The sequence below is a fragment of the Bos indicus x Bos taurus genome, chromosome X, assembly GCF_003369695.1.
Source record: "Bos indicus x Bos taurus breed Angus x Brahman F1 hybrid chromosome X, Bos_hybrid_MaternalHap_v2.0, whole genome shotgun sequence".
NCBI lineage: Eukaryota > Metazoa > Chordata > Mammalia > Artiodactyla > Bovidae > Bos > Bos indicus x Bos taurus.
This window is the reverse complement of record NC_040105.1, coordinates 48,689,338-48,705,545: the sequence shown is the minus strand read 5'-3', so window position 1 is coordinate 48,705,545 and position 16,208 is coordinate 48,689,338.

Sequence of the window (16,208 nt, the reverse complement as noted above, 5' to 3'; positions counted from 1 at the left end):
GGGTAGAAGGAAAGAAATCATAAAAATCAGATCAGAAATAAATTAAAAAGAATGGAGACTATAGCAAAAATTAGCAAAACTAAAAGCTGGTTCTTTGAGAAGATAAATGAAATAGAAAAACCATTAGCCAGACTCATCAAGAAAGGAGAAGAATCAAATCAATAAAATTAGAAATGAAAATGGAGAAATCACAACAGACAACACAGAAATACAAAAGATCGTGAGAAACTACTATGAGCAATTATATGCCAATAAAATTGACAACTTGGAAGAAACACACAGATTCTTAGAAAAGTATAACTGTCCATAGCAGAACCATGAAGAATTAGAAAATCTTAACAGACATATCACAAGCACGGAAATAGAAACTGTAATAAAAAATCTTCCAACAAACAAAAGCCCAGAATCAGAAGGATTCACAGGTGAATTCTACCAAAAATTTAGAGAAGAGCTAACACTTATTCTACTCAAATTCCTCCAGAAAGTTGCAGAGGAAGATAAACTCCCAAGCTCATCCTATGAAGCCACCATTACCATAATACCAAAACCAGACAAAGATGCCACACACACAAACACGAAACCTACAGGCCAATATCACTGATGAACATAGATGCAAAAAACTTAAAAAAAAAAAAAGTCTAGCAAACAGAATCCAACAGCATATTTAAAAGATCATACATCATGATCAAATGGGCTTTTTCCAAAGGATGTAAGGATTGTTCAATATTCATAAATCAATCAATGCAATACATCATATTAACAAATTGAAAGATAGAAGCCATATGATTACCTCAAGAGAAAGTCTTTGAAAAAATTCAACACGCATTTATGATAAAAACTCTCCAGAAAGCAGGAATAAAAGGAACATATCTCAAAATAATAAAAGCCATATATGACAAACCCACAGCAGACATTATCCTCAATAGTGAAAAATTGAAAGTATTTCTTCTAAAATCAGGAACAAGACAAGGGTGCCCTCTTTCACCACTTCTATTGAACATAGGTTTGGAAGTCCTAACCATGGCAGTAAGAGAAGAAAAAGAAATAAAAGGAATTCAGATTGGAAAAGAAGAAGTAAAATTCTCTATCTGCAGATAACATGATCCTCTATATAGAAAACCCAAAGATACCATCAGAAAACTATTAGAACTAAGCAACAAATGTGGTAGAGTTGCAGGATATAAAGTTAATACACATAAATCTCTTTTAGTCCTATACACTAACAATGAAAGAAGAGAGAGAAATTAAGGAAACAATCCCGTTCAACACTGCAACAGAAAGAAAAAAATACTTAGGAATTCAGTTCAGTTCAATTCAGTCACTCAGTCGTGTCCGACTTTTTGCAACCCCATGAATTGCAGCACACCAGGCCTCCCTGTCGGTCACCAACTCCCAGAGTTCACCCAAACCCATGTCCATCGAGTAGGTGATGCCATCCAGCCATCTCATCCTCTGTCGTCCCCTTCTCCTCCTGCCCCCAATCCCTCCCAGCATCAGGGTCTTTTCCAATGAGTCAACTCTTCACATGAGGTGGCCAAAGTACTGGAGTTTCAGCTTTAGCATCAGTCCTTCCAATGAACACCCAGGACTGATCTTTAGAATGGACTGGTTGGATCTCCTTGCAGTCCAAGGGACTCTCAAGAGTCTTCTCCAACACCACAGTTCAAAAGCATCAATTCTTTGGTGTTCAGCTTTCTTCACAGTCCAACTCTCACATCCATACATGACCACTGGAAAAACCATAGCCTTGACTAGACGGACATTTGTTGGCAAAGTAATGTCTCTGCTTTTCAATATGCTATCTAGGTTGGTCATAACTTTTCTTCCAAGGAGTAAGCGTCTTTTAATTTCATGGCTACAATCACCATCTGCAGTGATTTTGAATCCCCCCAAAATAAAGTCTGACACTGTTTCCACTGTTTCCCCATCTATTTGTTATGAACTGATGACACCAGATGTCATGATCTTCGTTTTCTGAATGTTGAGCTTTAAGCGAACTCTTTCACTCTCCTCTTTCACTTTCATCAAGAGGCTTTTTAGTTCCTCTTCACTTTCTGCCATAAGGGTGGTGTCATCTGCATATCTGAGGTTATTGATATTTCTCCTGTCAATCTTGATTCCAGCTTGTGCTTCTTCCAGCCCAGCGTTTCTCATTATGTACTCTGCATATAAGTTAAATAAGCAGTAAATTTATCTAAAGAAATAAAAAGACCTATATATAGAAAACTATAAAACACTGATGAAAAATATCAAGATGAAACAAATAGATGGAGAAATATACCAATTTCTGGGATTGGAAGAATGAATACAGTGAAAAAGAGTATACTACACAAAGCAATCTATGGATTAAATGCAATCCTTATCAAACTACCAATGGTGGTTTTCACAGAACTCGAACAAATAATTTCATAATTTGTATGGAAACACAAAAAAATCTCAAATAGCCAAAGCAATCTTAAGAACGAAGAATGGAACTGGAGGAATCAAACTTCCTGACTTCAGACTATACTACAAAGCTACTGTCATCAAGACAGTATGATACTTGCACAAAGCAGAAAGATTGATCAGTGGAACAAAATAGAAAGCCCAGAGACAAATCCACACACCTGTGGACACCTTATCTGTGACAAAGGAGGCAAAAATATACAATGGACAAGAGAGAATCTCTTTAACAAGTGGTGCTGGGAAACTGGTCAACCACCTGTAAAAGACTGGAGTTAGAACACTTTCCAACACAAAAATAAACTTAAAATGGATTAAAATTCTAAATGTAAAACCAGAAACTATAAAACTCTTAGAGGAAAACATAGGCAGAGCACTCTCTGACATAAATCACAGCCAGATCCTCTATGACCAACCTCCCAGAGTAATGTAAATGAAAACAAAAATATACAAATGGTACCCAATTAAACTTAAAATCTTTTGCACAATAAAGGAGAGTGTAAGCAAGCCAAAAAGGCAGCCTTCAGAATGGGAGAAAATAAGAGCAAAAGAAGACATTGGCAAAGAATTAATCTCCAAAATATACAAACAGCTTATGCAGCTCAATATTAGAAAAATTAACGCCCTAATCCAAAAGTAGGCCAAAGAACTTAACAGACATTTCTCCAAAGAAGACATACAGATGGCTAATAAACACATGGAAAGATGCTCAATATCACTCATTATTAGAAAAATGCAAATCAAAACCACAGTGAGGTACCATCTCACACAGTTCAGAATGGCTTCCTTCAAAAATCTACAAACAGTAAATGCTGGAGAGGGTGTGGAGGAAAAGGAACCCTCTTACACTATTGGTGTGAATGTAAACTAGTACAGCCACTATGGAGAACAGTGTGGAGTTTCCTTAAAACTGGATGTAGAACTGCCATATGACTCAGGAATACCACTGTTGGGCATACACACTGAGGAAACCAGAATTGAAAGACACACATGTACCCCAATGTTCATTGCAGCACTGTTTACAATAGCTAGGACTAGGAAGCAACCTAGATGTCCATTGGCAGATGAATGGATGAGGAAGTTGTAGTACATATACACAATGGAATATTACTCAACATTAAAAATAATGCATTTGAGTCAGTTGTAATGAGTTGGATGAAACTGGAGCCTATTTTACAGAGTGAAATAAGTCAGAAAGAGAAACACAAATACTGAATATTAGCGCATGTATATGGAATTTAGAAAGACAGTAACAATGACCCTACATGCAAGACAGCAAAAGAGACACGTATGTAAATACCCGCTTTTGAATTATGTCAGATAAGGCAAGGATGGGATAATTTGAAAGAATATCATTGAAACATATATATTACCATATGTAAAATAGATAATCAGTGCAAGTTCGATGCATGAAGCAGGGCACTCAAAGCCAGTGCTCTGGGACAACCCAGAGGGATGGGGTGGGGAGGAAGGTGGGAGCGGTGTTCAGGATAGGGGGACACATGTGCACCCATGGCTGATTCATGTTGATGTATGGGAAAAAAACATCACAATGCTGTACAGTAATTGGCCTCTAATTCAATTAAAAATTAATTTGAAAGAAAGACAAGAGATAACAAGTGCTGGCATTAATGTGGGCAAAGGGGAATATTTGTATACTGTTGATGGGAAGATGTTGGGAGCAGGAGCTCCGCCCGTGGCAAAGGTCATGAGGAAGGAGGCTCGGCATACAGAAAGGCGGGATCGAGCCTCAGGAGTCTCCCTGGAAATTCTCGAGCATCTACCCCCAAAACCAGAGTCTGCCCACTTTCTGCGTTGTGCTCTCACCTACACCTCTGACTTTATGGGGGGCTGTCCCCAACTACCTCTCTCTGAAAAAGAGTTAACTTACAGCTCCAGTTAATAATTCCTGGGTGTGACAGTGTTTCAACCTACAAACTCCTTTGGAAGTCCTCTAGCCTGCCTGAATAGGTTTTTCCGGCCACATGTGATTGTTCAGAGCCTCCCAACTGTGAGAGGCATGAGATGTTCTAAACTGTCTAAATACTGATTCCTTTGAGCAGTTAAAAGATTGATTAGAAATTGTATTGGTGAAGGGTTTTTCACTTATTGGGCCAATGTTTGCTGCTAAGTCTCCATATCCCTTACCTGCTGTGTCCCTGGCAGTGTATTGATTAATATAATTGGTGTAAGTAGTAGCTTTAATGTTTGTAACCTTGGACCCTTGAGTTAATTCTTTTTCTTGTTATAGCCCACCACACCTTTGCCCTATAGGAAAGCAACTTTATCTAATGCTTTTGTAGGGTGACACCTGACTTTAGAGAAAAATAAGTTTTCTGAAGAAAGGGTCTTAAAATGTTAACAGGCCTCCGGGCCAGAAGATGATGCAAATCACCTAAACTTTTGCATATGATAAGTTTGCAGGAAGAAAGCCTGGCTTACTACATGACTCTACCCCTTCCCCCATTATCCTCTATGCATAACTTAAGGTATAAAAACTACTTTGGAAAATAAAGTGCGGGCCTTGTTCACCAAAGCTTGGTCTCCCCATGTCGTTCTTTCTCTCACCTTCTGGCTGAATTATTCATCCTCTTTTCTCCACTGAATTTTCTCACTGAGCTATCCTTATTCTATTACTCTTTATATCTTTAATTAACATTTAATTAAGCAATTGTTTCCTGATCCTCACTGACGCCATCCCCACTTCGAATTCCTTGGATCCACCAGGGCTGGACCCTGGCAGGAATATAAGTTGGTATAACCACCATTACAAAATATGGTGGGTCCTCAAAAAATTAAACTTGGAGCTATCATATACTTTAGCTATTACACTTTTGAGTATATATTTCAAAGGGAGGAAACAAGTTGTTGGAGAGATATATTATTCCTGTGTTTATTGAAACATTATTCACAATAGCCAAGTAATGAAAACATTCTAAGTGTCCATCAACAGATGAATGTATAATGAAGTTATAAAATGAAATAGTGTTAAGCTATGAACAAAGGAAATCCTGGCATTTACAACAAAATGGATGGACCTTGAGGGCATTATGCTAAGTGAAATTAAAGAAAGACAAATACTGTGTGAGTCCACTTATATATGGAACCTAAGAAACCCATTAAAAACAGAGAACAGATGGGTGGTTGTTAGGTTTGAGGGATGAGATGTGAGTAGAGGAAATGACTGAAGGTGGTCAAAGGGTACAAACTTCCAGTTATAAGATTAATAAGATTAGGGAATTTAATGTACAGCATGGTAAGTAGAGTTGAATATGTTGTACATGTATCTGAAAGCTGTTGAAGTAGATTTGAAAAGTTCTCACCACATATATAAAAACATGGTAACTATGTGAGGTTATGAATGTATTAACAAACCTTATTGCATATTATTTTGCAATATGTACACATATAAGAAGTCATCTTAACTTATACAATGTTATATGTCAATTGCATCTCAGCAAAGCTTGAAAAAAAAGATGTCACATATATTTTAGCATTTATCAATTATCACATTAAAAAGGAAAAGGAAATAGGTAAAGCTAATTTTAGTAATGCACTTAGCCCAAGATACTTCAAAAATTACAACTTTAAAATACAATCAATATAAACATTATTAATGAGATATTTAAAGATATTTTTCATACAAAGTTTTCAGAGTCTAGTGTGTATGTTGCACTCATAACACATCTCAATTCACCCTAGCCATTTTTAAGTGCTCAATAGCCATATTTGGTTAAAGGAAATTGTATTGGTTGACATGTTGTTCAGTTGCTAAGTAATGTCCAACTCTTTGTGACCCCATGGACTGCAGTACTCCAGGCTCCTGTTTCCTCCACTATCTCCAGAATTTGCCAAAATTCATATCTGTTGAATTGGTGATGACATTCAACCACCTCATCCTCTGTCATCTTCTCTTTATTCCTTCAATCTTTCCTGATATCAGGGTCTTTTCCGATGAGCTGGCTGTTCACATTAGGTAGCTGTTCACATCAGTATTTGAGCTTTAGCATCAGTCCTTCCAATGAATACTGAGGGTTGATTTCCTTTAGGATTGACTGGTTTGATCTCCTTGCTGTCTGAGGGACTCTGGAGAATTCGAAAGCATCAGTTCTTCCATGCTTTGCCTTCTTTATGGTCCAGGTGTCACATCTATACATGACTACTGGAAAGACCATAGCTTTGACTATACGGACCTTTGTCAGCAAAGTGATGTCGTTGCTTTTTTAACACACTGTCTAGGTTTGTCATAGCTTTTCTTCCAAGAAGCAATAGTCTTCTAATTTAATGACCGCAGCCACCGTCTGCCATGATTTCCGAGCCCAAGAAGAGGAAATCTGTTGCTGCTTCCACCTTTTCCCTTTCTATTTGCCATGAAGTGATGGAACTTGATGTCATGATCATAGTTGTTTTTTTTTTTTTTTTAATATTGAGCTCTAAGCCATCTTTTTCACTCTCCTCTTCCTTTCTCATCAAGAGGTTCTTTAGTTCCTCTTTGTTTTCTGCCATGTGGGTATCATCCACATATCTGAGGTTGTTGGTATTTCTCCTAGCAATCTTGATTCCAGCTTGTAACTCATCCAGCTCAATATTTCTCATGAAGTACTCTGCATATAAGTTAAATAAACAGGGTGACAATAATCAGCCTTGTCATACTCCTTTCTCAATCCTCAACCAGTGAGTTGTTCCATACAAGATTCCATCTCTTCTTTTATTTTTTTAAATTATTTTAATTGGAGGATAATTAATTTATAATATTGTGATGGTTTTTGCCATACATCAACATGAATCAGCCACAGGTGCACATATGTCCCCTATTTTGAACACTTCTTCCACCTCCCTCTCCTACCCATCCCTCTGGGTTGTCCCAGAGCACCGGCTTTGAGTGCCCTGCTTTATGCATTGAACTTGCACTGGTCATCTGTTTTACATATAACAATGTACATGTTTCAGTGCTATTCTCTCAAGTCATCCCACCCTCACCTTCTCCCACAGAGGCCAAAAGTCTGTTCTTGGCATCTATGTTTCTTTTGCTCCCTTGCATATAAGATTGTCATTACTGTCTTTCTAAATTCCATATACGTGCATCAATATCCAGTATTGGTGTTTCTTTTCTGACTTACTTCACTCTGTAAAATAGGCTCCAGTTTTATCCATCACATTACAACTGACTCAAATTGGTCCATTTTATAGCTAAGTAACATTTCATTGTGTATATGTACCACAACTTCGTTATCCATTGATCTGCTGATGGACATCTAGGTAGCTTCCATGTCCTAGCTACTGTAGACAGTGCTACAATGAACATTGGGGTGCATGTGTCTCTTTCAGTTCTGGTTTCCTCAGTGTGTATGCCCAGCAGTGGGATTCTTGGGTCACATGGCAATTCTATTCCAGTTTTTAAAGGAGTCTCCACACTGTTCTCCATAATGGCTATACCAGTTAGCATTCCCACCAACAGTGTAAGAGGGTTCCCTTTTCTACAGACCCTCTCCAGCATTTATTGTTTGTAGACTTTTTGATGGTGGCTATTCTGACTGGCGTGAGATGATACCTCATTTTGGTCTTGGTTTGTATTTTCCTAATAATGAATGATATTGATTATCTTTTCATGTGTAATTATTAGCCATCAGTTGTGCTGCAGAGAGAGAGAGGGACACTGCAGATGAACCCTGCTGGCATTTGTGTGCAGTGCTCGCAGTGGATGCACCACACTGTGTTTGTCACAGCCCAAGGTGGCATGTACTTCCTGGGTCCACACTCCTCATGCTCCAGGATGCTCCATAATGACACTGTCCCACGTGGGCCTTGCAGCTCACTCACTTCCCAGTTCTAAGCCACTCAGGTTCTTGGGTGCACTGCAAGGGCACTGACCCAGATGGACTGTGTGTTTTGTGCCCTTCCCAGGTCCAAGTTGTTCAGGCAACTGGGTACTTGGCGAGTGTACTATCCCAAGTGAGCTGTGCATCTTATGCATCTCCCCATTCCTGGCCACTTGGTTTCCCAGGTGCACCATGAGGGCACAGTCCAGGAGTGCCATGTGTATCCTCTGGGGAGCTAATATCAGGCTGTGACCCTCCTACCCAATGTGAACTGTTCAGGATCCCAGGAAGACATGGTTAGCAACTGGGAACCTGTGCAAAGTTTGGCAGAAGCTTCGGTCTCTGGGGCCCAGATTGCAGTGGCCCCTTGTCTTCCAGCTCTGTCTCATGTACACCTGTCTCTCTGCCTCTGGGGAGGGAGGGCCTTAAAGGACAGCTGTCTTGCTCTCCATTGGTATTTGCTAGGGCACAATCCTTTGTTCTGTGAGCATGTCAGGGTCTTAGAACCTTTAATGGGAAAGGTCCTTTTATCTATTTTTTTTTTTTTTAATCTCTTTAGTGATCCCATGGTTTGGGTTGCTATGTCACATTAGCCCCCTCAGATTGTCCTCAGGGCATTCAAGCCCAGTCCTTACCGTAGGGACAGACAATGTAGCCTGTGCCTCTGCTCCCAGCCCCCACTGGCTGCTCACAGACATTAGCATTTGTGCCTCTCCTCTGCTGATAGTTGCAGTTAGGCATGTAGTCTATGGGTGTTTTTTTTTTTTTTTTTTTGGGGGGGGGGTATGTTGCCCTCTGAGGTTTCAAAGCTCCCCATTGACATGTCTATGAGAGGGTTTCTTATCGTGTGGAAACTTCTCTTCCTTCATGACTCCCTCCCCAGGACAGGTATCCATCCCTAAATATTTTGCCTCTGTTTTCATCTTATATATTTTGTCCTACCTCCTTCCAAAGAGATTGGGCTGCCTTTCTGGGTATCTGGTGTCCTCTGATAGCATTCTGTTTTGTGGAAGTTGCTCCACATTGAAATGATCTTTTGATGAAATTGTGGGAGAGAAAGTGGTCTCTCCATCCTAATCCTCTACTATCTTGGGACCGCCCCCCACCCTGACTGTTGCTTCTTAACTGGCATACAGGTTTCTCAGGAGACAGGTAAGATAGTCTGGTATTCTTATTTCTTTAAGAGTTTTCCACAGTTTGTTATGATCCACACAGTCAAAGCCCTTAGCATACTTACTGAATCAGAGGTAGATTTTTTTTTTTTTTCCCTGAAGTTTCCCTGCTTTTTCTATGATCTAGCAAATATTGGCAAATTGATCTCTGGATCCTCTGCCTTTTCTAAGCCCAGCTTGAATTTCTCTGTTCAAATAATGCAGAAGCCTAGCATGCAAGATTTTGAGTATAACCTTACGAGCATCAGAGATGAGTGCAATTGTCCTGTGGTTTGAACATTCTTTAGTACTGTCCTTCTTGGGAATTTGGATGTGGATTGTTTCCAGTCCTGTGGCCACTGCTGGGTTTTCCAAATGTACTAACATACTGAGTGCAGCATCATCTTTTAGGATTTTAAAAAGCTTTGTCAGATTTCCATCACTTCCACTATCTTTATTGACAGCAGTGCTTCCTAAGGCCCACTTGAATTCACACTCCAGGATGTCTGGCTCTGGGTGAGTGACCACACCATCATGGTTATCTGGGGCACTAAGATATTTTATATATAGTTATTGTGTGAATTCATTCCATCTCTTCTTCATCTCTTCTGTTTCTATTATATCTTTACAATTTTTGCCTTTTATTGTGCCAATCTTTGGATGAAATGTTCCTTTGATCTTTCCAGTTTTCTTTAAGAGATCTCTATTCATCTCCTTTGTATTGTTTTCCTATATTTCTTTGCAGTGCTCATTGAAGAAGGCCTTCTTGTCTCTCCTTTCTATTCTCTGGAACTTTGCATTAAACTATGAGCCATGCCGTGTAGGGCCAACAAAGATGGACGGGTCATGGTGGAGAGTTCTGGAAAAATATGGTCCACTGGAGAAGGGAATCACAAACCACTTCAGTATTCTTGCCTTGAGAACCCCATGAACAGTATGAAAAGGCAAAAAGATAGGACACTGAAAGATGAACTCCCCAGGTCGATAAGTGCCCAATATGCTACTGGAGATCAGTGGAGAAATGACTCCAGAAAGAATGAAGAGACTGAGACAAAGTAAAAACAACACCCAGTTGTGGATGTGACTGGTGATAGAAGCAAAGTCTGATGCTGTAAAGAACAGTATTGCATAGGGACCTGGAAAGTTAGGTCATGAATCAACGCAAATTGGAAGTGGTCAAACAGGAGATGACAAGAGTGAACACCGACATTTTAGGAATCAGTGAGCTAAAATGGACTGCAGTGCATGAATTTAACTCAGAAGACCATTATATCTACTATTGTGGGCAAGAATCCCTTAGAAGAAATGGAGTACCCATCATAGTTAACAAAAGAGTCTGAAATGCAATACTTGGATGCAATCTCAAAAACAACAGAATGATCTCTGTTCGTTTCCACAGCAAACCATTCAATATCACAGTAATCCAAGTCTATACCCCAACTGGTAAGGCTGAAGAAGCTGAAGTTGAACAGTTCTATGAAGACCTACAAGACCTTCTAGAACTAACACCCCCAAAAGATGCGCTTTTCATTATAGAGGACTGGAATGAAAAAGTAGGAAGTCAAGAAACACCTGGAATAACAGGCAAATTTGGCCTTGGAGTACAGAATGAAGAAAGGCAAAGGCTAACAGAGTTTTGCCAAGAGAACGCACAGCACACACCCTCTTCCAACAACACAGGAGAAGACTCTACACATGGACATCAGCAAATGGTCAATACCGAAATCTGATTATATTCTTTGCAGGCAAAGATGGAAAAACTCTATACAGTCAGTAAAAACAAGACCAGGAGCTGACTGTAGCTCAGATAATGAAGTCCTTATTGCCACATTCAGACTTAAATTGAAGAAAGTAGGGACACCCCCTAAACCATTCAGGTATGATCTAAATCAAATCCCTTACAATTATACAGTGGAAGAGACAAATAGATTCAAGGGATTAGATCTGCTAGAGTGCCTGATGAACTATGGATGGGAATTCGTGACATTGTACAGGAGACAAGGATGAAGACCACCCCCAAGAAAAAGAAGTGGAAAAAATAAAAATGGCTGTCTGAGGAGGCCTTACAAATAGCTGTGGAAAGAAGAGAGGTGAAAAGCAAAGGAGAAAAGGAAAGATATACACATTTGAATGCAGAGGTCCAAAGAATAGCAGAGAGAAGAACACTTTCCTCAGTGCTCAGTGCAAAGAAATAGAGCAAAACAATAGAATGGGAAAGACTAGAGATCTCTTCAAGAAAATTAGAGGTACCAAGGGAATATTTCATGCAAAGATGGGCTCAATAAAGGACAGAAATGGTATGGACTTAACAGAAGCAGAGGATATTAAGAACAGGTGGTAAGAATACACAGAAGAACTATACAAAAAAGATCTTCATGATCCGGATAACCATGATGGTATGATCATTCACCTAGAGCCAGACATCCTGGAATGTGAAGTCAAGTGGGCCTTAGGAAGCATGACTATGAACAAAGCTAGTGAAGGTGGGGCAGTCCTATGATGGCAGAGGAATAGGACGGGAAGATCACTTTATCCCCCACAAATTCATCAACAGAACATTTTAACGCTGAGCAAATTCCACAAAACAGCTTCTGAATGCTGTCAGAGGACATCAGGCATACAGAAAGGCAGCCCACTGTCTTCAAAAGGAAGCTGGAAAAAATATAAAGGATAAAAAGAGAGACAAAAGAGGTAGGGATGGAGATCCGTCACAGGAAGTGAGCCTTAAAAAAGAGAGAAGTCTCCAAACACCAGGAAACACTCTCACCAGCGAGTCTGTGGGGAGCTTTGGAACCTCAGAGGGTGATATAACAGGGAGGAAAAATAAATAAATAATTAAAATCCACAGATTACATACCTAAAAGCAACTCCCAGGGGAGAAGCAGCCAGGATGCTTGCATCCGCCACTAGCAAGCGGGGACTGGACAGGGAGGCTCGGGCTGCATTGCTTAGGGTAAGGATCAGGCCTGAATGCCCCAAGGGCAATCTGAGGGCACTAACTAGAGATAGCAACCCAGACTGTGGTATAGCTATCGTGTGAAAAGCCCTAACCTAAGACACCAAGAGGCCCGCTCACAGAACAAAGCACTGCGCAGAGCTAGCCAGCTGCGGACGGGCACTTCCCCAACTAGAGACAGGCAGGTGAGGGCAGCCAGAGCCAGAAGGGGGCAATCACGGCCCCAGAGAAGCATCATTTACCAAACTGCAAGCAGGCTTCGTTGCTAACCAAGACTCGTTGGGATTCTGGACAGTCGACATCTGCCGGGAGGGTCACAGCCAGAGATCAGCTCCCCAGGAGAGACACATGGCACACCTGAGAAGACGCACTGGTTGTACACCCAGAAAACCGAGCAGCAGGGACGGGGAAGGTGATGAGTCACAGTGACTGTGCTCACCAAGCACTTGGTCATTTGAGCTGCTCAGACCAGGGAAGGGCACAAAATGCAGGCCCATTCAAGTCTGCACCTTTGTGGAGTACCTGAGAACCTGAATCTAAATGGCTTAGACCTGGGAAGTACACTCAATCCAGGGCCTGCCTCAGACAGTTCCCAGCAGGGCAACCTAGAGCCTGAGAGCAGTGTAGACTGGGAAAGCACACATGCCGTGAGCTGCGGCAAACAGTGTGGCTGAGACACTGGGAGCACTCCCCACAGACACTAGTGATATTTGTTTGCAGTGTTCCTCCCTCCCCACGACTGAATAAGTGAGCCTAAAAAAGTAACCACCACCGCCCCCTTGTGTCAGGGCAGAAATTAGACACTGAAGAGGCCAGCAAACAGAAGAAGCTAAAATAAACAGAGGGAACCACTTTGGAAGCGACAGGTGCAGTAGATTAAAACCCTGCAGTTAGCACCAACCATATAGGAAGGGGCCTATAGATCTTGAGAAGAGTAAGCTGGATCAAGGAACTATCTGAAAATGAATTGAGCCCACACTGTCCAAAACAACACCAGAGAAAGTCTTAGATATATTTTTACTATTATTATTTTTAAATTAATTTTTAAAATTTTTAAGTCCTCTACTACTCCTTTAATTTTCATTTTTATAAACTATTACTTTGCAAAAAAAAAGACCCAATCTTTAAAGTAAACTTTATATATATATATATATATATATATATATATATATATATATAATTTTTGTGACTTTGTTTTTTCCTTTAATATTGTATTTTTTAAAATTGTATTTTAAAACTTTACATAATTGTATTAGTTTTGATTTCTATTCTTTGCTTTTTGATATTTGTTATCAATTTTGTACATTTAAGTACCCAATCTTCAGGATCCATTTTTACTAGGGATCAAGATTACTAGCTGGACTGCTGTCTCCCCCTTTGGACTCTCCTTTTTCTCCACCAGGTCACATCTATTTCCTCCCTCCCTTTTCTCTTCTCTACCCAGCTCTGTGAATCTTTTTGTGTGTTCCGGGCTGTGGAGAACACCTAGGGAACTGATTACTGGCTGGATCTGTCTCTCTCCTTTTGATTCCCCTTTTATCCTCCTGGACACCTCTGTCTCCTTCCCCCCTCTTCTGTACTCTGTGTAACTCCATGAACATCTCTGAGGGGTCCAGACTGTGGAGAACACATAGGGAAGTGTTTACTGGCTAGCTGGCTCTCTCCCCTTTTGATTCCCCCTCTTCTCCTCCTGGTCACCTCTATCTCCCTCCTCCCTCTTCTCTTCCCTATGCAACTCTGTGTACCTCTCTGGATGTCCCTCACTGTGGAGAAACTTTTCATCATTAACGTAGATGTTTTACCATCAGTGCTGTATAGATGGAGCAGTCTTGAGGCTACTGTAAAAATAAGACTGAAAACTAGAGGCAGGAGGCTTAAGTCCAAATCCTGAGAACATCAGAGATCTCCTGACTCAAGGGAGCATTAATTGATAGGAGCTCATCAAACGCTTCCATACCTTCACTGGAACCAAGCATGACCCAAGGGACAACAAGTTCCAGAGCAAGACATACCATGCAAATTCTCCAACAACACAGGAACATAGCCCTGAGCTTCAATATATAGGCTGCCCAGAGTCACACCAAACCTATTGACATCTCAAAACTCATTACTGGACACTTCAGTGCACTCCAGAGAGAACATATCCAGCTCCAACCACTAGAACACCAAAAAAAGCTTTCTTAACCAGGAAGCTTTGACAAGCCACCCATCCAACCCCACCCATAGCAAGGAACCTCCACAATAAAGAGGAACCACAAACTGCCAGAATATGGAAAGGCCACCCCAAACACAGCAATATAAACAAGATCAAAAAGCAGAGAAATACCCAGCAGGTAAAGGAACAGGATAAATCCTCACCAAATCAAACAAAAGAGGAAGAAACAGGGCATCTACCTGATAAAGAATTCCAGATAATGATAGTGAAAATGATCCAAAATCTTGAAAACAAAATGGAGTTACATATAAATACCATGGAGACAAGGATCGAGAAGATGCAAGAAAGTTTTAACAAGGACCTAGAAGAAATAAAAAAGAGTCAATATATAATGAATAATGCAATAAATGAGATCAAAAAACTCTGGAGGAAACCAACAGTAGAATATCAGAGACAGAAGATGGGATTAGTAAGGTAGAAGATAGAATGGTAGAAATAAATGAAACAGAGCAGAAAAAAGAAAAAAGAATTAAAAGAAATGAGGAAAACCTCAGAGACCTCTGGAACAATGATAAACACCCCAACATTCGAATTATAGGAGTCCCAGAAGAAGAAGACAAAATGAAAGGCCCTGAGAAAATATTTGAGGAGATAATAGTTGAAAACTTCCTTAAAATTGGGAAGGAAATAGTCCCCCAAGTCCAAAAAAAAACCATAAAGTCCCAGACAAAATAAATAATTTAATTCTACACCTAAAGCAACTAGAAAAGGAAGAAATGAAGAACCCCAGGGTTAGTAGAGGAAACAAATCTTAAATATTAGGGCAGAAATAAATGCAAAAGAAACAAAAGAGACCATAGCAAAAATCAACAAAGCCAAAAGCTGGTTGTTTGAGAAGATAAATAAAACTGACAAACCATTAGCCAGACTCATCAAGAAACAGAGGGAGAAAAATCAAATCAACAAAATTAGAAATGAAAATGGAGAGATCACAACAGACAACACAGAAATACAAAGGATCATAAGAGAATACTATCAGCAACCATATGCCAATAGAATGGACAACATGGAAGAAATGGACAAATTCTTAGAAAAGTACAACTTTCCAAAACTGAACCAGGAAGAAATGGAAAATCTTAACAGACCCATCACAAGTATGGAAATGGAAACTGTAATCAGAAATCTTCTAGCAAACAAAAGCCCAGGACCAGAAGGCTTCTCAGTTGAATTTTACCAAAACTTTAGAGAAGAGATAACACCTATCCTACTCAAACTCTTCCAGAAAATTGTAGAGGAAGGAAAACTGTCAATCTGATTCTATGAGGCCACCATCACCCTAATACAAAAACCTGACAAAGATGTCATGAAAAAAGAAAACTACAGGTCAATATCACTGGTGAACATAGATGCAAAAATCCTTTACAAAATTCTAGCAAACAGAATCCAACAACATATTAAAAAGATCGTACATCATGACCAAGTGGGCTTTATCCCAGGCATGCACGGATTCTTCAATATCCTCAAATCAATCAATGCAATACACCACATTCAGAAATTGAAAGATAAAAACCATATGATTTTCTAAAAAATGCAGAGAACGTCTTTGACAAAATTCAACATACATTTATGATTAAAAAAACCCTCTATAAAGCAGGAATAGAAAGAACATACCTCAACATAATAAA